General features: G+C 45.1%; 1 long non-coding RNA gene across 1 annotated transcript; it reads left to right on the forward strand.

Moving 5' to 3' along the window:
* The first annotated feature begins 13,101 nt into the window (after window positions 1–13,101).
* LOC133932557 (uncharacterized) lies at window positions 13,102–13,520 on the forward strand. Its single transcript, XR_009911964.1, has 3 exons — window positions 13,102–13,172; window positions 13,352–13,417; window positions 13,497–13,520. It is a non-coding gene; the product is annotated as an uncharacterized LOC133932557 (long non-coding RNA).
* Window positions 13,521–25,425: the final 11,905 nt, after the last annotated feature.

Raw genomic sequence — 25,425 nt, forward strand, 5'->3', positions numbered from 1 at the left:
AAATCTGACCTAACAGGTGTTTTTCTTAGACCAAAATACCATAAAGAAGCATGCAAGGTCCCATGTCACAATCTCACAAAATAGTGAAAATGCATCAGAACTACAAAAGGTGAGAACAACACAAATACACGTACGGGACCACCATTCCGATTTGTAGTTCTTTGTATCCTTCTTCCGGGTTCAGATTAGGGTTCTGAAAACATATTAGAGGTTTGTTTTTAACCAAATATGCTTAAGCAAAGCATATGTGTTAGAATTTTGAAATAAATATCGTTATAAAAAACAGACACATATACGTTTACCAATGCTTTTTCACACTTTATTGTTACCGCGCTGTTCCGCGGACAGAAAAGGGTGCATTCACTGCCCAACGGATTTATCACCGTTTTCACAAAAATCTTCAGGAATTATTACCAGAATTATTTATTGGTATAAAGTGTTAAAATGGTTAACAATTTGTTTATATACAATCTGCCTTCCAAACAAAACCATATAAAAGCATAGAAATTGATTAATAATCAACCAGCTATTTCGGATGACTAATAGAATCAGATGGCTTTTATTTTTATTTTATTGAATACAAGTAGAACATCAATACATTGGAAAACATACTAAATTATGATGGCTTAATTGTGTTGTTGAAAAATATGTTTTAATATCGAGGTATTCAATGTCTTTCCCTACATTGATATTATTTATAAAAATATACAATGAATACAAAAGTGCGACATCCTCTGTCCATAACCCTCAACAAGAGTAAGGAAAAAGTACGAAAAAAAAAACTATTAACAGGGGGTAAAAAATGTAGAAACCTCAGAGAGAGCCACATGTGAGGGATCCCTCTCCCAGGATGGACAGAAGTGCAACTGATGCCGCTTTATCAGATCTGACAATTAAAAACACTTAAAGTAAACTTAACTATTTAACCCTAAACCTAAGGCAGTATTCAGGATTGCTAAGGGTCAACAACGTCCTCCTCTGGAATCTGCTGTCCACTGTCAAGACCCTATATAGAAAAATATAAGGAAATACATGGTAATTTACATTTAGTTCAATGTGTATGATCCACAGAAAAATGCATTTCTCATAAATGTTTAAAACAATATTCAACTAATCACAGTATCTATGATTACTGTCCCATGTTAAAATGTCATTAATCACCTGCATGTCAATGTCCTCCTCCTCATCAGGCTCTTCCCCCCAAACAAGGTCCAGCATTGACCCTTGAAGCCCTGCCTTTATTAGCTCCAAGTACTTTTGCCTCACTAAGGCAAGTTGAGAACGCTGCTGAAACAATTTGCACTTGAGCTCTCCCTGGAGACCTTGAAGGCCTTCTTTGGATAGACTCCTGTGGCTACCTTAATTATGAAGACAAAAAAAAAATTATGATTAATTTTTGATATGGTGCATAAACAGAGACAACTCCTAACAATTTTTGATCAATGCTTACCCTCTAGGCACCATGGATTGCGGTTTGTGGATCGCGCACCGGGGGTCGCGGTGTTGGATCCAGTGTGGCGGATTCTGAATCATGTGGGCTGATCATGGTGCTGGTGGCGGACCCTGTGTCGCGTTGGCATTGGGCACGGGCGGTGGACCAGGACCGCGGTGGTGGCTTGTCCTGGTAGGCGGCGGTGGACGGTGACTGAGGAGTGGAGTGGCGTCTGGTCTGGATTCTGGTCTGGCGTCTGGTCTGGCGTCTGGTCTGGATGGTGGATCGTGGACTAGATGGTTGCTGAGCATGGACTGTGCTTGCAGCGGAACTGCTTGGCATGTCATGTTGGGGTTGTCCTTCGGGATGTCTACCCTCATCAAATGCTGCTAGAGACTTTGATTATTGATGATGTTCTCCTGCACATGGCATCTGTTGCACTTCTGTCCGTCCTGGGAGAGGGATCCCTCACATGTGGCTCTCTCTGAGGTTTCTACATATTTTTACCCTGTTAAAAGTGTTTTTAGTAGTTTTTCCTTACTCTTGCTGAGGGTTAAGGACAGAGGATGTCACACCCTGTTAAAGCCCTATGAGATGAATTGTAATTTGTGAATATGGGCTATACAAATAAAATTTGATTGATTGATTGATTGATATGCTCGTGAAAAGACCACTCAAGTCATGCTCCCTTTTCTTGAGGTACTCCCAATGCTGCCTTACTTCGGTAGCAAGGATTTTGACCTCCTCCTCAAGTCTTTTCACATGCATGACATTGTCAAACAACTTCTTTTTTGCAAGGAAATCAATGCCATCTAAAAATGCATCCATGAAAATTCCATGCATTAGTTCACAGTGGTGGAAGGGGAAAAACCACGCACAAACACATACAAACAAATGAGACACACTGTCTCACACAAAGAGAGAGGACAAAGGACAGATGTTGGCGCTTTTTTTTTATCTATAAAGGACTTGGTTGAGGTCGGAGTTAGGAGCAAGGGACAGGTAGGGTGCGGTCGGTGAAGGAGAAGAATGACTCAACATCCGGCGCGAGGCAGTGTGGGGGGGGGGGGGGGGGGTTGGCGAAGGAGAATGACGCAACGTCCGGCGCACGGCTCTTGTTACGGACGTGGTTATGTGCTGTAGAGCAAGGAATTTACGGGGTGAGGAAAATAAAAAGGCATTTTGTCCTGATTAAATACACATCTTGTGTGTCCTTCTTCTACCGATGCCTTGCACTATATGAAAAGATAGTAATGTAACGGGGGCAATTTACAAAGTGTTACGGTTTGACGGCAAGGAGCGACAAAAGCACCCATAGCAACCCTCTTAGATACGACAGAAACTCTTCGGAATAACTAACAAACCAAACACCGTAGAAGTTCACTGAATGAAAATATTGAAACTGAAACACACATATCTCGCCATAAATATCTTCAAAACACATTTTTACTAGAAACATTACTTAAACATAGCGTTTTCCAAAAAAGAATACAGCAGTCTCCGCCATGTTGCTTTATCAGAGCAACGCAGAGTGAGACCACGGCAGAGGTCTGCGCAGGCGCACTGGTCGTTTGGAGCATTTTGTCAGATCTGTACGGATATTTTTACATTGCGTCTTTAGTAAGATATCTTACGAACCGTTTTGTGAGACCATGTTGTGCAGTGAGCACTTCAGGAGAGAGGACTTTGACAGGACGGGGCAGACTGTCCGGCTTAAAGATGGTGTTGTGCCAACCATTTTCAACTTTCCAGCTCATCTTCAAAGGGTATGTGTATCAGTGACCAACAATAATTTAAGGTGTATAAGATTGAAGTATAAATATAAATATGTGATTATGTCACATTTTAGCTTTTTGTTTCTGCAAGTTATATAATGTGTTGTTTATTACAGCACATTTTAGACATTCAAAACTTCTTTACTGTTTATTTTAGTCGGTAGCAACAAGAACCAAAACCACTTCTAGAAGGGCGGATGACAACCTGCCAATGGACTTGATGCCTGATGTTGTGATTTGCCTGTGGAATGTCACAAACTAATGAGAGCATCATGTGGCTTGTTATATTAAATCCTTTATCTTGGTGGTACCCAGAAAGGTCTATGATGGTGTTAGTTGTCTAAGAGCCCAATATTGTCATCAGGTCTGCCTCAAGCATGCCGCCGCACCACGATCTTCTGCCGCGACCAGTTCTTCCACTGATGTACTGGGAGTCCCGGCTGCGTATCTGGACTTCAGGGAGGTCTTCAGTAAGGCCAAGGCAACCTCCCTTCCCCCACATCGGCCCTATGACTGCGCCATCAACCTCCAGCCCGGTGCCACGCCGCCCAGAGGACGCCTGTATTCCCTGTCCGTTCCTGAGAGGGGGGCGATGGAGACTTACATCAATGACGGTCTAGCGGCGGGCATCATCCGCCCTTCCTCGTCTTCGGCTGGAGCCGGTTTTTTCTTCGTTGAGAAGAAAGACAAGACACTCCGCCCCTGCATTGATTATCGAGGATTAAATGACATGACAATCAAGAACCGATATCCCCTGCCTCTCATCTCCTCAGCTTTCGAGCTCCTAGAAGGAGCCACCATATTCACCAAGCTTGACCTGCGCAACGCCTATCACCTGGTCCGGATCCGCGAGGGGGACGAGTGGAAGACAGCGTTCAATACCCCCACCGGTCACTACGAGTCCCTGGTGATGCCCTTCGGCCTCACCAACGCCCCTGCTGTATTCCAGGCTCTGGTGAATGACGTGCTCAGGGACATGCTGAACAGGTTCGTCTTTGTGTACCTTAATGACATTCTGATCTTCTCCTGCTCCAGAGAGGAACATGTATATCATGTCCAGAAGGTCCTCCAACGCCTCCTGGAAAACTCCCTGTTCGTCAAGGCCGAGAATTGTGTGTTTCACGCCTCGTCTGTCTCCTTCCTGGGGTACGTCGTAGGGAGAGGGACCGTGGAGATGGACTCAGCTAAGGTGTCTGCCGTCACCACTTGGCCCACCCCTGATTCCCGCAAGCAGCTTCAACGTTTCCTGAGCTTCGCCAACTTCTACCGGAGGTTCATCAGGGGCTACAGTTCGGTGGCGGCCCCCCTCACTGCTCTTACCTCCTCCAAGGTGCCTTTTCTCTGGTCCACGGCCACCAATGACTCTTTTCAGGCCTTGAAAACACGATTCACCTCAGCCCCCATCCTCCGAATGCCGGACCCTGAACGGCAGTTCGTGGTCGAGGTGGACGCTTCTGACTTAGGAGTGGGGGCCATCTTGTCCCAGAGAGCAGCCTCTGACCAGAAGTTGCACCCCTGCGCCTTCTATTCCCTACGTTTGACCCCGGCAGAGAGGAATTACGACATTGGGAACCGAGAACTCCTCGCCGCCAAGTTGGCTTTGGAGGAGTGGCGACACTGGCTCGAGGGGACCAAATTGCCGTTTCTGGTATGGACAGACCATAAGAACCTGAAGTACCTCCGTTCTGCTAAAAGACTGAACTCCCGCCAGGCTCGATGGGCACTCTTCCTGACCCGCTTCAACTTTTCCCTCTCCTATTGACCGGGGTCCCGCAACGTCAAGCCCGACGCCCTGTCCCGTCGGTTCTTGGAAGAGGAGGGGGACAGGACCAACCCAGACACTATCCTGCCTTCTTCCCGTCTGGTGGCCACACTCACATGGGAGATAGAGGAGAGGGTCAGGGCCGCCGCCCAAGACCAGGCTGGACCCAGTGCTTGCCCTCCCGACCATCTATTCGTCCCGCCGGACCTCCGGTCCGAGGTCCTACAATGGACCCACAGCACTCAACTTACCTGTCATCCAGGGATCCAACGGACCAAGGACGTCATGCAGCGCCGGTTCTGGTGGACGTCACTGGATGAGGACATTCAGGGTTTCATCAATGCCTGTCCCACCTGCAACCAGCACAAGCCGGCTCACCATGCCCCTGCCGGTCTTCTACATCCTCTGCCTGTGCCTCATCGTCCCAGGTCGCACATTTCTTTGGACTTTGTCACCGGTCTACCACCATCCAGCGGCAACACTACTATCCTGACGGTGGTAGATCGGTTCAGCAAGATGGCACATTTCGTGCCCCTGCCCAAACTTCCATCTGCCAAGGAGACGGCTAAACTAATCCTTCTCCACGTCATCCGTCTCCATGGCATCCCGGTGGATGTGGTCTCTGATCGGGGTCCCCAGTTCGCCTCAGTGTTCTGGAGGGAGTTCTGCTCGCTCCTGGGAGCCACCGTCAGCCTGTCCTCAGGGTACCACCCCTAGTCCAACGGCCAGACCGAATGCAAGAATCAGGAGATGGAAACTGCACTCCGCTGCATGACATATCAAGACCCTACTTCCTGGTCCGAACAACTTCTATGGGTAGAATATGCCCACAACACTTTGACCAGCTCCGCCACCGGTCTCTCCCCCTTTGAGTGCACATATGGGTTCCAGCCACCACTTTTTCCTGCACTTGAGAAAAAAGCATCCTGCCCCTCTGTCCAGAGCTTCATCCGCCGTTGTCGCAGGACTTGGACCCGAGCCAGGGCAGCTCTACTCCGGGCCGCTGACCACTACACCGCGGCATCCAATTGCCACCGCTCCAAGGCCCCGGACTACCAGCCGGGTCAGAAGGTTTGGCTCTCCACCCGTGACATTCCCCTCCTGGTGGAATCCAAGAAACTGGCTCCTCGCTTCATCGGCCCGTTCCGAGATCCAGGAGATCGTCAACCAGGTGGCAGTGAGGCTCAGTTTGAGGGAGTTTCCCTAGATCCATGCGGGTTCATCCCACGTTTCATGTTTACAAGGTCAAACCGGTCCGAGAAAGCGCCCTGGTCCCTGCCGCGCCGCCTCCACCGCCTCCTCGCCTCATCGATGGAGGTCCCTCCTACACTGTCCGTCGCATCCTGCAGTCTCGCCGGTGTGGGAGGGGATTCCAGTACTTGGTGGACTGGGAGGGTTACGGTCCTGAAGAAAGGTCCTGGGTCCCCGGGAGGAACATCGTGGACCACACCCTCATCAGGGACTTCCATCAACGCAACCTCACCCAGATGTCCCGAACCAGGCCACCTCCCAGACCACATCCTCCGACGGAGTCCCCGAACGACAGCGACGAGGACGGGGCAGGGCCCCCCTACTCTGAGGAGGACGACCTGTCTCTGCTCCACTCTGCCAGTCAGCCACACCTCCTCATCAGGCCAACTCTTCACACCTGTGTCAGCCCTGGCTGTATTTAATCCTGCTCCTGTCTCTGCTTCAGTGCCAGATCTTGTGCGTTATGCCTGACTTCCAGCGTATTTTCCCCGGACTGTTCACCTGTTGCCGACCTCGTCAACCCCTGACCTGCCTACCTGGTCTCTGCCCTGGACATTACCTCAGCCTTCTGCCTTCGAGCACGAGTTTCGCCTTTTCCCTCCTGGTTACGCTCCTGCTCGGCTCTGTGGCTCCACAGCCCCCCACTGGACCTGTCTACCAGCTAGTCTGCCTGTGCTGCTTTTGGGTCCTCACCATATCCGTGACAAGTAGCAGTAGGCATAAATTAGCACAGGGTAGTATTCAGATTAGTAACAGTTTAGTCAGGGAGACATAGTTAGATAGTTAGAATGGACCGTAAAATGGTCAGGGAAATTGAAGACTTCCTGAGGCATAATGCCTATCCTTTAGGTTTATCCTCCAAAGAGTGGTATACCATAAAGAGGAGATGTGAAAATTACATCTTCAAGGGTAAGTAGTGGCCTTGTCTTTCCAAACAATAAGGCACTGATGTGGAGTTACTAATATCATTATGGCCCTCAGATGGGCAGCTTTACTATGTATGCCGTAGAAGGAAGCAGGGCGAGTATCTCGCCAAAGAAGTTACGTCACCAGAGGAGGCAAACAATGTGTTTGTGGCCTTCCATGCGAGCGAGCATGGAGGCCATTGCGGGATGGAGAAAACACAGGATGCCATTTTCTTGCGATACTACTGGCCTGGGATGGAAGAGGACATATGGAAATGGGTGAGCTTGAATTAATTTTGTCAGTAACCTCTGTGCATGGTGTAGTAAATTACACATTCTATTTCATATTTAATTTGATTCTTTTTTCATTTAATGATTCCTCACATTTGTTTAGGTATTGGAGTGTCCTCCCTGCCAGGCCAGAAGGAATGTCCTCAAAATAAAGAAGGCTTACGTTCCAATTCAGGTGACTGCCCTGAAATGACATCTTATCCTGGAAAAACAACACATTTCCATAACATATTCTCTTTCCTCAGGTAAATGAGCCACTTGAGCTTGTTGGGATGGATCTGGTTGGAAAACTGACACCGACCAAAAATGGCCACCAGTACATTTGTGTCATGATTGACTACTTTACCAAATGGACAGAGGCCTATCCATTGAGGACCAAATGTGCTGCTGAGGTGACAGACTGCATTATGGACTTCTTCTATAAGTTTGGTGCTCCAAAAAGGCTTCTCACGGACCAAGGAAGACAATTTGTTAATACGGTAAGAACTCCTCATGCCATCTGTATCATCAGCGCCGCCGCTCCCATAACGCACACTACGCACTGTGCGTAGGGCACAAAGTCCTGAGGGGGCATCAAAAAATAGGCAACTGGAAAATCATCAGTTATAATAATTATGTAGCTGCTCGTTTTGGGGACACTAGAGCAGGTCATGCGTTCGGGACAGCACACCCGTTCAGCCCCGGCTCCAGAACCATATTGTGAGGGGGGCATGTGATGATCACAGGGGGGCAGTGTTGATTTTCCCACAGATCTGCACATACATACATATTGTACTTCATCTATATGGTATATTATTACCGGAACAAGCAAATTTGTCAAATTTCATTTCATATGCACATGAAAACCAGTTGTACAACCAACAGCAATCACAATATCATACCCCCTTTAAATACATATCTTCTCTACTCACCACTTAGTAGAGCTGCAGTCGGCGTCTCCCAGAGTTGAACCTCTTCATTACTGCTTCCTTACATTCAGTAGCAAATCTTTTAGTTAAGTCTCTTTCAAAGGCCAGCTGCACTAAATGTGCTTTTCGTTGGTGCAGCATGCTGAGTCTATTGTCTTTGAGAACACTTTTTAAAGTAGAAAAAGAATTCTCACACATGGCTGTTGATGCTCCAAACGTCAGTGCATGTTTAAAGGCCGTCATCACACTTGGCATAGCCTCCAGCGCGCTGTGGAATGTCTTGATAATCCGTGATATTGTCCAGGTTTCATCGTCAGCGGTCATGTTTGTTTTGAGGAAGTGGCGAGCAACCACAAACTCTGCTTCATTGATTTCAGTGCTTGATAAAGTCAGAATGGGCTTTACATGTTTGACATCAAGGAACGTTTCACTGTTTGGGTCCAGAGATTGAAGTGCGGTCATTAGCTCACTGTTGTGTTCACTGAAACGCTTGCTCATTTCTTCCCCCACCGCGTCCAGGGTGCTGTAGAATAATCTCCGCAGTTCAGTGTCACCCTCGTCTGTATCACCCTGCTGCTGGCCAACGGTTTCTTCAACAACATATCCTTGGAGACTTTTGTTAACCATCCTCTTCCTCTTTTGTGGCCTTTCTTTCTCTTTACATTGGCCCAATATGTTGTTAAACTCACTTTCTGAGCGCAGTTGTGCAACACATTCAGATGCGCTTTTCACTAACCACATCCCAGAGAGCAAATCCATTTGTTCTGACTGAAGCATTTTGTTGGGTGCATCAAGCAGCTGCAAGATCTTCTGCACAAAGCGTCCAATGAATTCAAAGCTTGGTTCTGAAACAGCCCGAATCAGACCTGCTGCCTCAATTCGTAAGTCAGTTCCAAAGGCACGATTGCTGTCAATCTCGGACAACAGAGAGAAAATGTCATCAAATGACTTGAGCACAACTGTGACAGTAGCTAGATGGCCTGTCCACCGCTGTTCGAGCAGACGTTTTAGTGTGTCTCCTTTATAGTGGACTGCAACAGTGGGTTTCTTCATGAATTTGTAGAGGGACCCACAAATTCCAAAAAAGTCCTCAATTGCTCCCTCGCTCGACATTGCGTTTATCACCACGAGGTGGAGCTGATGATTAAAACAATGGACGTAGGGTATCTCTCTGGCGAGTATGTCCTGCAGTATCTTCTGAACGCCCCCATGCTTCCCAGACATGACAGATGCTCCGTCATACACCTGACTCAGGATTTTAGATGTACTTAAACCAACTCTGCGCAGCTCTGTGATGATAGTGTTTGCAAGAGTTTTGGCATCTCCAACATCTGCAGTAGCAATAGTTAGTAGACGCTCCCTAACTTCAAAATCTTCTGCTACAAAGCGGATCACGATGGAAATGTTTTCACACCCTGTGGGGTCTCGGGTGCCATCAACTTTAATTGTAAACCATGAATCACTGACTTCATGTACAATTTCTTCAGTTAAAATATCACTCATTATCTTAATCAGTTCATTTTGTATGTCATGTGATGTATATCTGGCATTTTGTGGGATTGTTTGCAGTATCTTCTCAAGCTCTGGGTCTCTTCTCATAGAGTACTCAAACAATGACAAAAAAAGTCCACAGCTTGCATCACCTTGATAATTAAATGCTTCCACACTCCCTCTGAGAGGCAATCGGTTTATGGCCAAGAACTGTAACATGTCGATAATAGCACCGATGTAGTACCGATTTCTGGCTAGTTGGCCTTCATTCACAAAGGTAGAAATCTCCTGTCCTGAATCAGCCCTCTTCACTCTCTCCCGCCACTTTGCCACATTTTCCATGTGTTCTTTACACTCTGCATGCTTGCGCAATCCTCTCTCTGCTGCGTGTTTCCAGTCACAATAGCCAGATTTCGTGAACACAGAATCTACAGTCCCAAACTTTCGACATGCAAAACAAAATGCAGCTTCAGCTTTAACACTGTATTCTAACCAGTCTCTTTGGTTGTACCACAGGGCAACAAATGAGCGTTTCTGACCATTAAAAAGGCGAGAGGGAAACTTCTTCAAAATGATCTGAGCGGGCTTGTCCTCACCTAAATCATCAGGAGGACCACTGTGATCATGGCCTTGTGTTTGGGAGAGCCCGCTGCTGCAGCGGGGATTGGCGATATAATCGGCGTGCTCCCGCTCCCGCTCGGACCGCTCTGCTGGGGGGGCTTGTGCGGCTGTGTTGCTACCGCTAGCTAGCTGGGGCTGCTCACTAGCTGTTGGCTCCTGCAGCTCCTTCTCCGCCGCGGGGATACGGTGGTTCTGATACGGCTCAGCTGTCGCTCGTGTAGCATTAGTTTGTGGCAGCGGGGGTCGGAAGAATTTTCTAATATCCATTTTTCCGTCTGCAGACTCTGCACATCTCCTCTGTCTCCTAGACGGCAGTGTACGTAAACAGCCGTCGGCGCGTCACTTGCGGCAGCACGCACGTGTCACGTGAAACAAGCCGACACGTATCTGCTGTAATTAATTGAATTATATTAAAATATTTTTAGTATTTTAAATTTGACTGATTTCTGTTAACTGAATATTAATTAATATAATGTGACACACAAAACAAATTATAACTCCACCCAAAAAAAATTCGGCAGGAAAAAAAAATCATTACCCCTCTGACAGCCAATGGGGGGGCAGAGAGACACGGGCGGGGGGGCACTGCCCCCCTATTTGACCCCCTGACGCCGGGCCTGCACCCGTTTATTCTCCCCTCATTTTACAACTTAACTCATATCATCACAGATCGCATTTACTTTAAAACCCCCTTTCAAAATAAGAGTCACTACCAACAACCCGCTTAGAACAGGAAATACAACTCAACCCTCAACAATAACGTCATTAAATAAAATAGCTTACAATTATAATACCGATATTATTTCAGTATAGAAATATTAGGCACCTTTTAGGCATGTATATCACAAAACAGACAGAACAAGAGATATATTTAATCGCTCAAAAAAAGTTATGATGGTGTGAATTGTTTGCTTCTAAATCTATGCTTTATTGAAGAAAATTGCTCATTTGTATACTTCTGCTTTTAAGTTTGTATTTATGGATGACTATTTCATTTCTACGAAGATTTTGCACATCTCAATACTTGTGTGTATGTATGTTTTGGCTGTTCTGTGTACTGGGTTTACCAATTAGATTTTCCTTTATCTTTTTATTAAAATGTAAAGCTGTTAGAAACAAACCTTTTTTATTCAAGGGGAGGGGGGGGGGCATCATAAAGGAGTTATGCTTAGGGCACCAAAATAGCTAGCTGCGGCACTGTATCATAAATGTTATGGGCTCAATATCAATGTTTCCACTTTTCTTTCAGCTCAACTATAATGTCTGTGAGATGCTTGGCATTAAGAGAAGTCTCTGCTCTCCCTACCACCCCCAGACCAACGGCTTGGTGGAAAAAATGAATGGAACTATTCAGAGGTATGATATATGTCAGTTTATGACTTTTTTCACATTGCAATCTTAATGTCTCAATGTTGTGTGTATGACTTAACAGGACCTTGACCAAATTGGTGGGGGAAAAACCAAACACCTGGGATGGCCACCTCTAAGCAACCCTTTTTGCTTTAAGGACGAAAGAAGCAATTGACCACCAGATACTCCCCCTTTTTCCTCATGTTTGGACGTGAGGCCAGGTACCCTACGGAGGTTCCCGAGGAGTATTTGGTATGTAGGAAAGTACACATGTAATGTGTGTATTTTGGGAAAAACTGGAAATTAGGATGTTTCACTTCATGGCTGCTGTAACTCAACATTCTGATGTGTTTCTTGACAGAGGTGACAAATGATGGTGTGGAGGCTCTTATTGCCCAGGAGACCCAACCTGTTGGAATGAAGAGCCTCCCCGCCTACTACAGAAGGGCTCAAGCCAACATGGAGAAAGTAAGGGAAAAGATCAAGAGAAAGAGAGAGGAGATGGGTCATGACGACCATTTTAAAGTGGGCCAAAAGGTGATGAGGGCAAACATACGCCAGGAGCAGAGAAAGGGGGGGGGGGAATGGAGACCTCCATGCTCTGCCCCTTCACAATCGTGAAATTGGAGGGGAAAAACGCGGATCTAGTCACGCCGAAAAGTTAAGTCATTCATAAAGTCAACATTGACCAATTAAGCCCATATATTGAGCCTACGCCGCGCATCCCCCACAAATGGATGACCGAATCCACAATGTCCCTCTCACCCTCATCTCAAGTCGCCTCAACCTCAGCTCCAGCACCCTCAGTTCCAGCCCCGTCCCCCTCATCTCCAGTCGTCTCACCCTCATCTCCAGCCCCCTCATCTCCAGTGGCCTCACCCTCATCTCCAGCCCCATCATCTCCAGCCCTGTCACCCTCATGTCCAGTCGCCTCTACCTCATCTCCAGCCGCCTCACCGTCACCCCCATCTGCAACAGTGTGTGTCCCTTCAGACATTTTGGAAACAGGTAATAGCTAATTATGACTTAAGTTATTTTGCTAATGTTTATTGCAAGTAATATGTCAACTTTTTTCTACATAGTGGTACACAACATTTGGGCTGGGAAAAAGCCGGAGGTGTTGTGGAGCAAAGCAGGCCCTTACAAACTGTTTACACGGAACCTCCAGGAACACCTTCGTCCAGATGCACTTGTGGAAAGTGAAGTAAGCAAAGTTTTCAGCATTTGGATTTTTTATTTAGAAGTGAGTTCAAATTTGATTCCATTTGATTCCACCTAACGATTGCGCTGAGTAATTTCTCAGAGGTAGGCAGAGGCAGGGGATATCTACTTGACTCCTTCCAAATGACGGACATTTGGAGAGGTAAAAATAAAGGACTGAGGAAGGTAAGTGATAAATGTGACTACACTGCATATGAGGGAGGATCTTTTAAATCATGCTCCTTCACTTGTAGGCCTTTTTTGTCTTGGTCATATGATTTATTTATTCTGCATCTTAATATTAGAGCAAATTGCTCCTGAGAAAACCGGTTTGATTTTCTCTGTTCTATATTGCATGAATGCAGATAGATCCCCTGGATTATGATGTCCTGATTGGAGCTGTCTGCGAGCACCATCACTGGACACTAACTGTAAGGGGCTTTGGCTATAATCACAATATACAGCTCCTGTTGTTAGAATAATTCCTTGTTGATTTTCGAATTTGTCCAGGTGATGTATCCTAAAAAGAGGCAGTCGTTTATGTTGATCCATTTGGGGCTAGCGAGGAAGCATTAAAAAAATGCACTGCAGTAACCAGGTAAGGGGGGCCCTGGTGTGGAGGGTGTTCATAGAATTTTGAACGTGCTATTAATTATTCCTATGCTGCACAGGGCTTTCAGCGGGGCCACAACTGCTCACGCTGGTCCAGTCAAACAGTACCACACGCTCGACAAGTTGATGCAACCTCATGTGGTGTTATTGTGTGTAAAGTAAGTGAAGGTGCTTGATCAGTACGTTCAGAAATAAATGGTTGGACCATTTACGCATCCCTGTGTTTTCCACTTGTTTCTTGTTCCAGTTAGCAGACATGATTCTTAATGAAGAGGACATGGAGGACGTTTTTGACAAGTCTTCCATTTTAAGGATGAGGACGCAGATAGGCAAACGGCTGATCAAAGAAACAGGTTTGTCCCTTATTTGTTTTTATTAGCTATTGTAAAACGTGAGCTATTCATTAGGAAAAAAATAACATAACTATGTTTCATGAACAGATGATTTGACCAACCTATGCCGAGCGTGTGGTTCATATGACACAGATGTGCAATGGGTAAGGCAGATTTTAAGCACTTTCAGTTGATGCACGTCTTAGTTATGGTACTGCCATACAGATTCTTTTCTCTACTTCCAGATTGCTTGCAAACCTTGTGATCAATGGTTCCACAGAAGCTGTGTTGGGCAACCACCTGTGGAGGCAACTTTTTATTGCCCATTGTGTATTTAAACCTGTTTATTAGTATTTATTTATTTGATTGATAAAATGTCAGACATGTTTACCCTCATCAATGCTGCTGAAAACTTTAATGTTGATGATGTTCTCCTACACTTGACATCTATTGCACTTCTGTCCGTCCTGGGAGACGGATCCTCATGTGTCTCTGAGGTTTCTACGTATTTTTACCCTGTTAAAAGGGTTTTTAGTAGTTTTTCCTTACTCTTGTTGAGGGTTAAGGACAGAGGATGTCACATCATGTTAAAGCCCTATGAGACAAATTGTGATTTGTGAATATGGGCTACACAAATAAAATGTGATTCATTGATGAAAGTGAAGATGAGTGCGCAGATGTCTGTGTTGCATTTAGACACTCAATAAAAGACCTTACCCCAAACCATGATACTAGTATTTTTTTCCGACTACAAGCTCTTACGAGCCTCTCATTACTCGTGTTTGTATACTTGCTTCATACCAACCATGATATCAACGAGCACATGAAACGCAGACTTATAGTAAGCACGCAAACTCTTTTGTGGCTTCTGCTTTGTATGAGTGCAGAATACAGCCGTTTTTCATGATGTCGTGCGTGTGCTAAGCACACGGGCGCAGCGGTGTCCAAATGTGTGACGTGTGACCGATAACTCTGAGTTTACGGTTACATTTTGACTGTCACAATCTAACCTGGGCGTGTTCCCTGAAACAATAACGCATGTTAAGTTGTGCACAGGCTTCACAGTGATAAAAGCATACAGGTGAATCTATTTATCACTCTGATCAGTGGTACAGTGGACAGTGCCATTGTCACTACGTTTATTTTTATGTGGACCACAGCAGATCGATTCCCGTGGTGGAATTTTTTCACATTTATATTTAGCCTCGTCCCACATGTCATGTTGACAACGCATTCGACACACTTCGGACAGATCATCTGTTGATTTCACACAGATAAACAACACTTGTATTACAGAAGCTACGAAAAACCAACACACCCGTTCTGTGATGAGCGGTTGGGTTGTTTTCATTCTCCGCAGAACCTTATCATCGACAACAACGAGAACATCTTTTAAAATCCCGTCCGCTGACTTTAACCAGCAGCCACAGGAGGACACGTGAAGCTCCACACGTCCATTAGAAGCGCGTTCACCAACTTAACTCATGAAAACACCCCTCGAGCCTCCGCCTTGTTGATGTGAGGGATGTTTACATGTAGCACTGGTTTGGTGTGTGCGCATTGTAATGATCACCAGCGACAAACAAAAGCATTTTGAGTGGAGCTGGTGACGCGTGTGTGTTCTTCAATGCTCCCTGTGTCTCCTATGAAGAGGAGCGTCAATATTGTAAAGCCTGGTATAACGTTTATAGCGTTTATTCTGTGTTCGGACTATCACCAGATGACATGGGCGTTACCTTAAAGCACATCTGGTGATATGAAGCTAGCGTAAGTTCAGTCAGGAAGACTTAACCTGCAGACGATCAGCTGATCAGGGGTGTTCCTATACATAGGAACGCCCAATGGAGGACTTAGCCTGCCTAGTGATCAGCTGATCGGGGGTGTGCCTTATCATCCAATCAGGTCGGGCGCGGGCTCTGTCAGCCAGTCATCTAGCAGCTGCCTAACTTTAAAAGTCCCTTTCCTCTCTTCCTCAGCCTGCCATCATTCAGCGTCTCACGAAACCCCTCCTCCACCCCATTCTCCTCCCGGCTCGAAAGACATTCACCTCATCCGGACCCCGAACTCAACGGATTACGCCAACGGATCAAGGATCATTGCAGCGCCCAATCATGGTGGCAGCTGATCACGGACAAAGAATATTCAAAACTGCCTATCAATATACGATTACTAGTGGCATTCTTTGCACTTCTGTCCATCCTGGAAGAGGGATCCCTTGCATGCGTCTCTTCCTGAGGTTTCTACTTTTTTCCTGTCAAGGTTTTTGTAGTTTTTCCTACCCTTGTGAGGGTTGAGGGCAGAGGATGCCACACTAGCAAGTTCAATAGGACTACGAGCATAATATTTGCCTTCCAAACTTACATTAGACGTTAAACCACCACCTGTGTCTAGACCCCGGGGGGTATTCCTGTTCGATGTTCTGCTACACCCCCTTCTAAATCCTGATGACATCTCACAGGGGTCTAAAATGACAGATTGTTTAACGTTCACATTTCTGTGCGTGTAAAAAGTAAATAAATAAAATCTGTTAATTGGAAATCAAATCTCTCCTGATTGAAATACAGCTCACAAAGCAAAGAACGAGACATTTATCTAATGCGCGATGTTTATTTCAGCGACTCTGTGGCGTAGTGAGATCGTCATCAGGCTAGAAGCTTATAGTGTTTCACACAGGCGCTTTGTGAAAATGACAAATCTGCCACCGGCTCTTAAAAAACAGCCTCAACATCTGGAATGTCGCCAGAAGCCATGCCCGCAAGTTAAACTGGAAGACCGGCAACACGGATGAGACGTCTAGCCTTTATATATATCTATGTGGCCCACATCCAGAGAGGAAATTAGTGCTCGTATTCAGCCTGAGGGAAGATTATGAATCAAAGTGAGGGTTCCTCAATAAGAGAAACAAAAAGAATACATTTAAAATGATCAAAGCTTGCTTTCAGTACAATTTGTTTCATATTCCCTGGTTTATTGCAAATGATCTAGAAGATGATTGTTGCAGTTAATGTGAAGGACTAATATATTTTATGAAATCAGACAAATCTGAAGAGTGACTGTAATGAAGAGGACTTCGTTCCCTGGAGCTTGAGATGAGGTTTGGGGAATAATGCACCATGCGCTTTGACCGGGTACATGCCCTTTAATAATTGCACATGCGTTTGTAAGCGGTTGCACTTTATTAGATTTGCAGAGTTTGCACATGGCATATGTGCACACTTAAAAACAGTTAATCTTTGTCGATTGGTGATACATTTATTGTCCTTTTTAAATCTGAGCTGGTAGGTTCTGTGATGGCCAAATGGTTCCACCTGCAAAAGAGGGACATGAGAGTTAATGTGCATTTGTGGTTACTGAACGCTAAGATGAGATGTGACTAATATCATATGTTGTGCAATAGTGTCTGTTAGTATATTGGGAAGGTTAAAGTGTGTGTTTGTGTGTGTAATGGTACTCACCAGTCTCTTTTGTCTCCAAGGTGTTCGGGCAAAAGGCCTCCCTAGGAAACAAGCACCATATTTATAGTTCCGGGAGCATCCAAGTGGTGATTAGTGTAGGTGTGGGAAGATTAGTGTATGTGATTATTGTAAAGTGCTGGAATTGGGGATGAGGGGGTGTTTGTAAATAAATGTGTGTGGGGGTGTGTATATGGGAGAATGGTGGGTATGATGATAAAAGAAAAGTGTTGTCAAAAGGAGAGCATGTCAGCATGGGGAATGGTTTATCCCTCCTTAACTAGGCACCCTATATAAGAAGCCATTTTGTTATCAGTGGGGAGAGTGTTTTCCCGTGTGGTTGCTGCATGAGTTGGAGGACGTGTGCCATGTTGCCTGAGAGACCCGTCTGTGACACGCAACTATCCTGCCTTGGTCTTCTTTTGCTGTACGGTCCAGCCGTAAGTGTGGTCGTCCTAACAGTGACGTTTAAAAGGTCTGGTCCATTTAAAGATGTAATCATTTGATCTAGTGTAGCTTCCGTTAAATAGACAGGCCCCAGCACTTGGTGAATATTGCATGGTGAGCAGCTCTTTGCTACACACACACACACACACACGTACGTAGGCCAACCTAGTACATAAAATTAGCCAATAACATTGTCTCTGACTCTAATCATGTAAATATGATTTAATACCATTATACAGGGGTCAAAATTGAAATAGAATCAAGAGTAAATACTACAATTTTATATGGAAGTAAATCTCAGAGTAAATCAAGTGGCTGGTGAGCTCTGGTTGGACAATATGAGTGCAAAGGCTTGTTGGACTGATAACAGCCTAAGTTAAATGTATCTGTATTAGTTATTTTAGTAATGTTGTATTAATGTTGTGACTTGGTTTTGTGTCTTCAGGATAGTTTTATGTTTACTGATAGTTTAGCTACAGAGACTGTTGGAGGCGGTGGTCTAGTGGCAGAAACTTGGACTATGGGCAGAGAAGTTCTCTGGTTCGTCTCTGGTTTGACTCCACGGAGAGACAACAAAAGACGAACCTGGATTGATCTGTTCAAAGATCCAAGAGCCTCCCTACCCTGTCTAGTGCCACTGAGCAAGGCACATTACTCCCCCAACATCTGCTCCCCGAGCGCCGTACATGGCGCTCGGTGTGTCCTGCACCAGATGGGTCAAAAGCAGAGATTAAATTTCCCTACCTGCATGAGTGTGCCTTTGCATGTCTGTGCATGTGTTTGGGACTAATAAAGCATCTTAATCTTAATCTTAAATTGTGCTGAGTTTGATAGGCTACCCACATGGACTTGTCACTGAAAAGTGCCAGTAGATTGGGGTTACGTTCATTGGAGACTCTTAATGGAACAACGGACACTGTTATGTGTGTTTGTATATTTATGCTGAATATATACATATCGTGTTGTTAAGTATGAGCCAGTTAGATTGTCCTCCATGTGTATTCACCGGTCAGAGGACTGGGGACATCAGCTGTGTTGTCTCTCCTCTGTGATGAAGGGAGGCCTTGGACACTTCCTTGCAGCTCACTCGTTGTGATTAATTATGACTCCTGATAAAGAGGAATGTGGCATTTATTGCTTATTCCTGGCCTGACCTGATCTAATCCATTCGCTTTGTTTCAGTTTTAGATCAATCTTCCTCCTCTGAGAAGCTCACTCTCTGTTTTTCCCTTTCACGGGTTCAAAGTTCACCAAAGTTGAACTCCACATGAAGCCATATTCCATTTTTGCTTTGCAGCAGGAACTGAGATATATACTTGATTTGTCCACATATCAGTTTTCCTCATCACTGTTTGTCTTTCCCCGGTTTTGAATTGCATAATTTTGTTGCTCCCCTGACCCCCTAAATTTTCAGGGACAAAACACAAAGATGTATGAATTTCCCGTACGTTGTGCTGTGCAGGGGGATGATGCATAATGCAATACGTGAAGAGCAATGCAAATAAATCAATGTCTCAATTTTCCGTTTCTGCGAGTTGTTAGAAAGACGGAGGGCTGATGAATCAAAGACTCTACATAGGTGTGTAAATGTAGTTGACACCGTGTGTTGTCCCAGAGATGGATTGGCAATCAATCTACCGGGCTTTTCTTCCTTCCTCCCTTTGCATTCTGGGGAAAGAAGCCAATCCTGCATGCCACTGACTGTCAATAGGAATGAGTCGGTATGGATGATATGTAGTCCTATAATTCTCATTTGCAAAAAATCCCAATTTCGATTGTGATGCGGAAGTGTGCTGCATCGATGTCAAGACTCTGAGAACACGATGTGCCGGCTACCCACACATCCCTCGCACTGCAGGATGTCTCTGCAATAAAAAATAAAATAAACAACATCAGATGCCTTCCTACTGTGCACCTCACATGCCATCTGTATTGGATTGGATGTTCCCTTTAAAAGTATGCAGCAACTTTGCTCCATCAGAGACATCATATTCATTGAGGATTCTCTGCTTTGTCGCATAGGCTTGCATAACACCATGCACAATTGATTGAGAGATTTGAGATTATTACCCATCGTGTGGCAAATTGCCGAATCCAGTCCATTCTGCATCGAGATGATACCGCGGCTGTTTTTAGCTCTGAGGCTTCGCAGGCTGCACCATATTTCATATATCAATTGACTGAAAAAGTGCAACCAAAAGGGCGTAATGATGATCATTTTTTATGACCAGTTATGACACCTATCTCTCGCTTTCTGCCTCTATTATGCGTGCACTCAAAGCTGAGGGCCGATGACAGAGAGAAATTGCAAAGAGGGCATCATGGGAGGCATCCTAAGCTATTTTTTGCACAACTGGTCTTTGGCAAAGTAAAGAAGTGCGGACGCCCAAGAATGCCATGCACAAACGTCACAAAAAGTCTTTAATGTTCTCTGTTAGAGAAAAATATAAGCCAAAAAGAAAGACAAAGCAAATACTGGATTTATTCTGTGTGGCCGGTTGTCTGTTGTCTTGCTAAATCAAACACAAACGATATATAAAGATGATTATGAATCTTTACAGAAGTCATAGAAGAAAATTGTGAATAGTTAACAAACTACTCACACCACCACCAAGGTCCATGAGTCTGTTTGTGAAACCACATTTATGTGAACTATATTATTATTTGGTGCGGCACTAAATAACACACAACTTCATCACTGCTTCAGCAGAATGATAAAGGTCAAAGGTCAGATGATTCTGACATGAAATTCTGCTGATTTTAACAAACCCTGAAAATACCCGACAGGAAGTAAGGCTGTTGTTTAAAACAGTCCACGGATACACAAATTATCCAATTACTGTGAATTGAATTGTGTATTTTAAGGTAGTTCCACGAGCAGGAAAGCAAAGTAAATAAACCTGAGTTCAGTAAATATATGATCCGTCAGTTTCTCTAAAGATAATAGAATTAAATCTGGGAAAAGTGCAACTGTGGAGAAAGAGTGTCTCTCAGTTCAAATAATAAACATGTGTATAAATAATATACAGCTATTGAGTATTATTTACATATAAATATTGGGTTTTCATCATTTGGACCAACTGTTTTCTGTAATAAAAGAGCAAACCTTCATCTCAATGAAAAATCTTTGTTATTTATTCAATAAATTCTTTTGTAAGAAAAGTCAGTCTGGAGTAGAGGTAAAGGGAGGGAAGGAGGGAGGGAGGGAAGGGCGGTGTTGGGGTGGGGGAGGGAGGGAAGGGCGGGGGGGGTAAGGGATGGGGGGTAAGGGATGTGTTGATTGACAGGTCAGAGGCAGCAGCAAAAGCTATACCATTTCCCCGTCGTCGTCCTTCTTGCTCATTATTTTCCTTCTCTATCTTCTTCCTTTTTTTCATCTCCATCTCCTCCATCTTCTTTGTTTCCTTTTTCTCCTTCTTTTTTATCTCTTTCTTTTCCTTCTCTATCTTCTTCATTTCTTTCCTCTCCATCTTCTCCTTCTTCTCTGTTTCCTTTTTCGCCTTCTTTTCGATCTCTTTCTTTTCCTTCTCTATCTTCTTCATTTCTTTCTTCTCCATCTTCTCCATCTTCTCCATCTTCTTCCTTTCATTTTTCTCCTTCTTGTCCTGCTTCTTCTTCTCATCTTTCTCACTTTTCTCCTTCTTCTCCTGGAAGTTTTCTTCCACTTGCATCGTCAGATGGAGGGATTGCAGCTTTCAGCTCCCTCAGAGCGGAGTTATCAAGATGGGGGTTTTCATCCACCAGCTCCTTCATGGCAGGGAATTGGGCAATCAGCTCCCTCAGGAGGAAGATGTCTTGAGCCTCTGGGTCCTTCAGGGCATAGTATTCATTCACAAGCTCCCTCTGACGGGGGTTCTTATCCATCAGCTCCTTTGGGGTGAAGCTTTCATCCATCAGCTCATTCAGGGTGAGGTTTATATCATCTAGCTCCTCCAGGACCTCCAGCGTCCGAGGTGAGGCAGGAGACTCCACCTGCTCCACCATCTTTCCCTTCGTTTCCCAGGTGAGGTTGTTGGTGGCGGTCTGCTCCTTCAGGGTGGAGTATTCACCATCCAGCTCCATCAGGGCGAAGTTTTTTTCCACTTGCGTCCTCAGATGGAGGTTCTCATCCATCTGCTCCTTCAGCTGAGGGATTGCAGCTTTCAGCTCCCTCAGGGCGGAGTTATCAAGATGGGGGTTTTCATCCACCAGTTCCTCCATGGCAGTGAATTGGGCAATCAGCTCCCTCAGGAGGAAGATGTCTTGAGCCTCTGGGTCCTTCAGGGCAGAGTATTCATTCACAAGCTCCCTCTGACGGGGATTCTTATCCATCAGCTCCGTCGGGGTCAAGCTTTCATCCATCAGCTCATTCAGGATGAGGTTTATATCATCTAGCTCCTGCAGGGCCTCCAGCGTCTGCATCTCCCTCTTCCAAACCAGGAGGGTTTGGCTTGGGTCCTGCAGAGTACTGCTGCTGGTGCACTCATGTTCCTGGGTCATGTCTGTTGAGATGATGATCCTCTGCATGTTGATAAACAGGTGCTGCAGTTGGACCACGTTATATTAATGGTTTGAAGAGCGATTTCTTGCGTATCTGCTTTCTTCTGTCGGTGTCGTCAGTGGCGGTGATTGGAAGTCACAGGTGAGATGTATCTCGTGTGGCTCTTGTTGACTCGCGCTTGTCCTGACGGTGGCTCCTTCAAGACGTGGCTCCTTATATAGGAGATATTTGGCTTTGATCTGTTCCTCAACTCCACTCAGATTTACAGCTTCACAGCTTCAAAGCTTTAAAGCGTCAAGCTGCAAAGTTTGCCTTTGAAGCTTTGAAGAGTAAATTGGCTGTGAATTATTTCATAACTGTGACATAATGTTACATGGTAGTTGTCATGTGACCTTGACTGACACACGTGTGAATTTACAGGAAATATTAACACTATAAAAGCAGATCTACACTTTTAGTCATATAGGGTACCAGGGATGCAGCAAATTAATCTGTCCATTCCCTGAATCATCTTGTCCACGAAATGCAAGAAAGTAGTAATAACTTTACACTGAAATTGTGAATATAAAGATGCAAAGGTCAAGATAACATCTTCAAATGTCTTGTTTTGTCTAAACAACAGTTTATTTTCATACACAAACACAAAAGAACCTGAAACCTGCAGATATTTGGTATTTTGCTCAACACGGGACTGAAAAAAATTATTTGATTGTAAAAGATATTTACAGATTTCCTATTGATCGACAGATCTGTGAATCGTAAAAATCCTTCCTTACAGGTTAGATCATCGAAAATAAACGAGCAATGCACTTGCAGATCTCACACCTCCACCAAGGCTGATTGGCCACTTTGTCACTGTATTGAGTTCAGATACAAATACTATGAAATATTCTGCTCACCACTAACACAGGCAGAATGTCAGATTCGGTTTCCTGAATCTGAATTAATCATAGCAGTTATTTTGTCGGTAGCTCGCATTATTTTAGAGAGAAATAACTTTTCATACACTTTGAAAATTACAGATGAATTAAAGTGCTTCCTGAGGCAGAGTCAGCCTCCTTGTGAATTAAGCAAAAGCCCTGTGATCTCCAGGATGATAGATCACACCGCATTGTCACAAAACATCGCAGCTTATCGCACTATTTAATATATTTAACCCAACAAGTAATTTTTGCAAAGCAGGAGTCTGGGCTTGACTGCTCCATGGTGCTTCTTAAAAGTTAAGCAATGTAATGATACAGATAATCGCCAAGGATCAAGATTAAGATTCAAGATTCAAGATTCAAGATTTTTATTTGTCAAATGCACAACAATAACATTAAGCAGTCGCTGGCAGTGAAATGCTTGAGTCTCAGGCTCTCTTCTAACAATGCTCAAGTAATTACACACTATACAATAAAATAAGAGGTGCAAATATGCAAATATGTCACGGTGCTAGTTTGATGGAGTTATTGCAGTTCAGAGGAGTTTAAGAGTCTTATGGCCTGGGGGATGAAACTGTCTCTGAGCCTGATGGTGCGGACCAGGATGCTGCGGTACCATCGGCCAGATGGCAGCAGGCAAAAATGTTTATGGCTGGGGTGAAAGGGGTCTTTAATAATCCGGCTGCTCCTCTTACTGCACCGCTGGGTGTAGGGGTCCTCTATGGATGGTAGCGCTGTCCTGGTGATGTGCTGGGCAGACTTCACCACCCTCTGTAAAGCCTTACGGTTCAGTGCGGTGCAGCTGCCATACCAGGCGGTGATGCAGCCAGTCAGGATGCTCTCTATGGTGCATCTGTAGAAGTTGCAGAGAATCCTGGAGTCCATGTGGAGCTTCCGCAGCCTGCGGAGGAAGAAGAGCCGCTGTCTGGCCGTCTTTCTGATGGAGTCTGTGTAATGGGTCCAGGTCAGGTCATCAGTGATGTGGACCCCGAGGAACTTGAAGCTGCTGACTCGCTCCACCGTGGCCCAGTTGATGGAGGGGGGGGCGTGTTCTTCTCCTTGTCTCTTCCTGTAGTCCACGATCAGCTCCTTCGTTTTGCTGACGTTGAGATGGAGGTTGTTGTCCTGGCACCAAGATGTCAGGGCTCTGACCTCCTCTCTGTAGGCCTTCTCATCGTTGCCGGTGATCAGGCCTATGACAGTGGTGTCATCAGCAAACTTAACGATGGTGTTGGAGCTGTGGGTGGCCAAGCAGTCATGCGTGAACAGGGAGTACAGAAGAGGACTGAGCACGCAGCCCCGGTGTTGAGAGTCAGGGTGGAGGATGTGGTGCTGCCGATCCGCACCGCCTGTGGTCTGCCCGTCAGGAAGTTCAGGATCCAATCACGGAGGGCGATGTTGAGCCCAAGTCTTTAAACTGGTTTCATAGAAACCTCTTCCAGGCTTTTCACAATTAAATAATGACTTATTTTCAATGAGATGAGAAACTTGACCCTGAGCCAATTATCATGATGCTGAACCGATAAGAACCAGCTGTCTAACTCTCTGGTGGCTTCAGGTAAATAGAAGGTTGATAAAACTTGGACTGCTCGCCTTGTCGGGATGCTAATTGGTTTAAGTGCTCTCATATCTGTGAATGATCGTGTTGCTGTGATGGGATGTAATGTATGTGGCTGTGATCCCCTGGCTCTGGCTCATCATCCTGTTGACCTGGGTCACACAGCCGGACTCTATGGAGCCTTAAAGCTTGCTTCTCTCACAACGGGCAAAACCTGTTCTCTTCTCTTCCTTTTTATAGAATATATATGTAAAGTGTTACAGTTGTAGTGCTGTGTTCGCTCTTTAGTTTTCTCCAGCTTCCTCCTTCCCCCCATGTCCATGCAAAGTGGATAAAACTGTATTTACCACCTGGATCCACATTCCACATTCTGGAGCAGCGTTTCACTGATGCCAGTGGGTCTGTTGCAGCAAAAGGAGTAGTGTGTCAGCAGAAAGTCCTGCAGCCAGTACGTGATTATGTCCAGAGCTGTCAAAAGTATTCCCATTCATTACTCAAGTAGAAGTATAGATACTAGGGTTTAAAAATACTTGAAATATCAACTTAAGCTTTTTACTTAAGTAAAAGTGTAAAACTACTGGTTTCAAAACTACTTTGAGTATAAAAGTAAAAGTAATGTAAGGGGATTTTTTTAA

The sequence above is a fragment of the Platichthys flesus genome, chromosome 21, assembly GCF_949316205.1.
Source record: "Platichthys flesus chromosome 21, fPlaFle2.1, whole genome shotgun sequence".
Lineage (NCBI taxonomy): Eukaryota > Metazoa > Chordata > Actinopteri > Pleuronectiformes > Pleuronectidae > Platichthys > Platichthys flesus.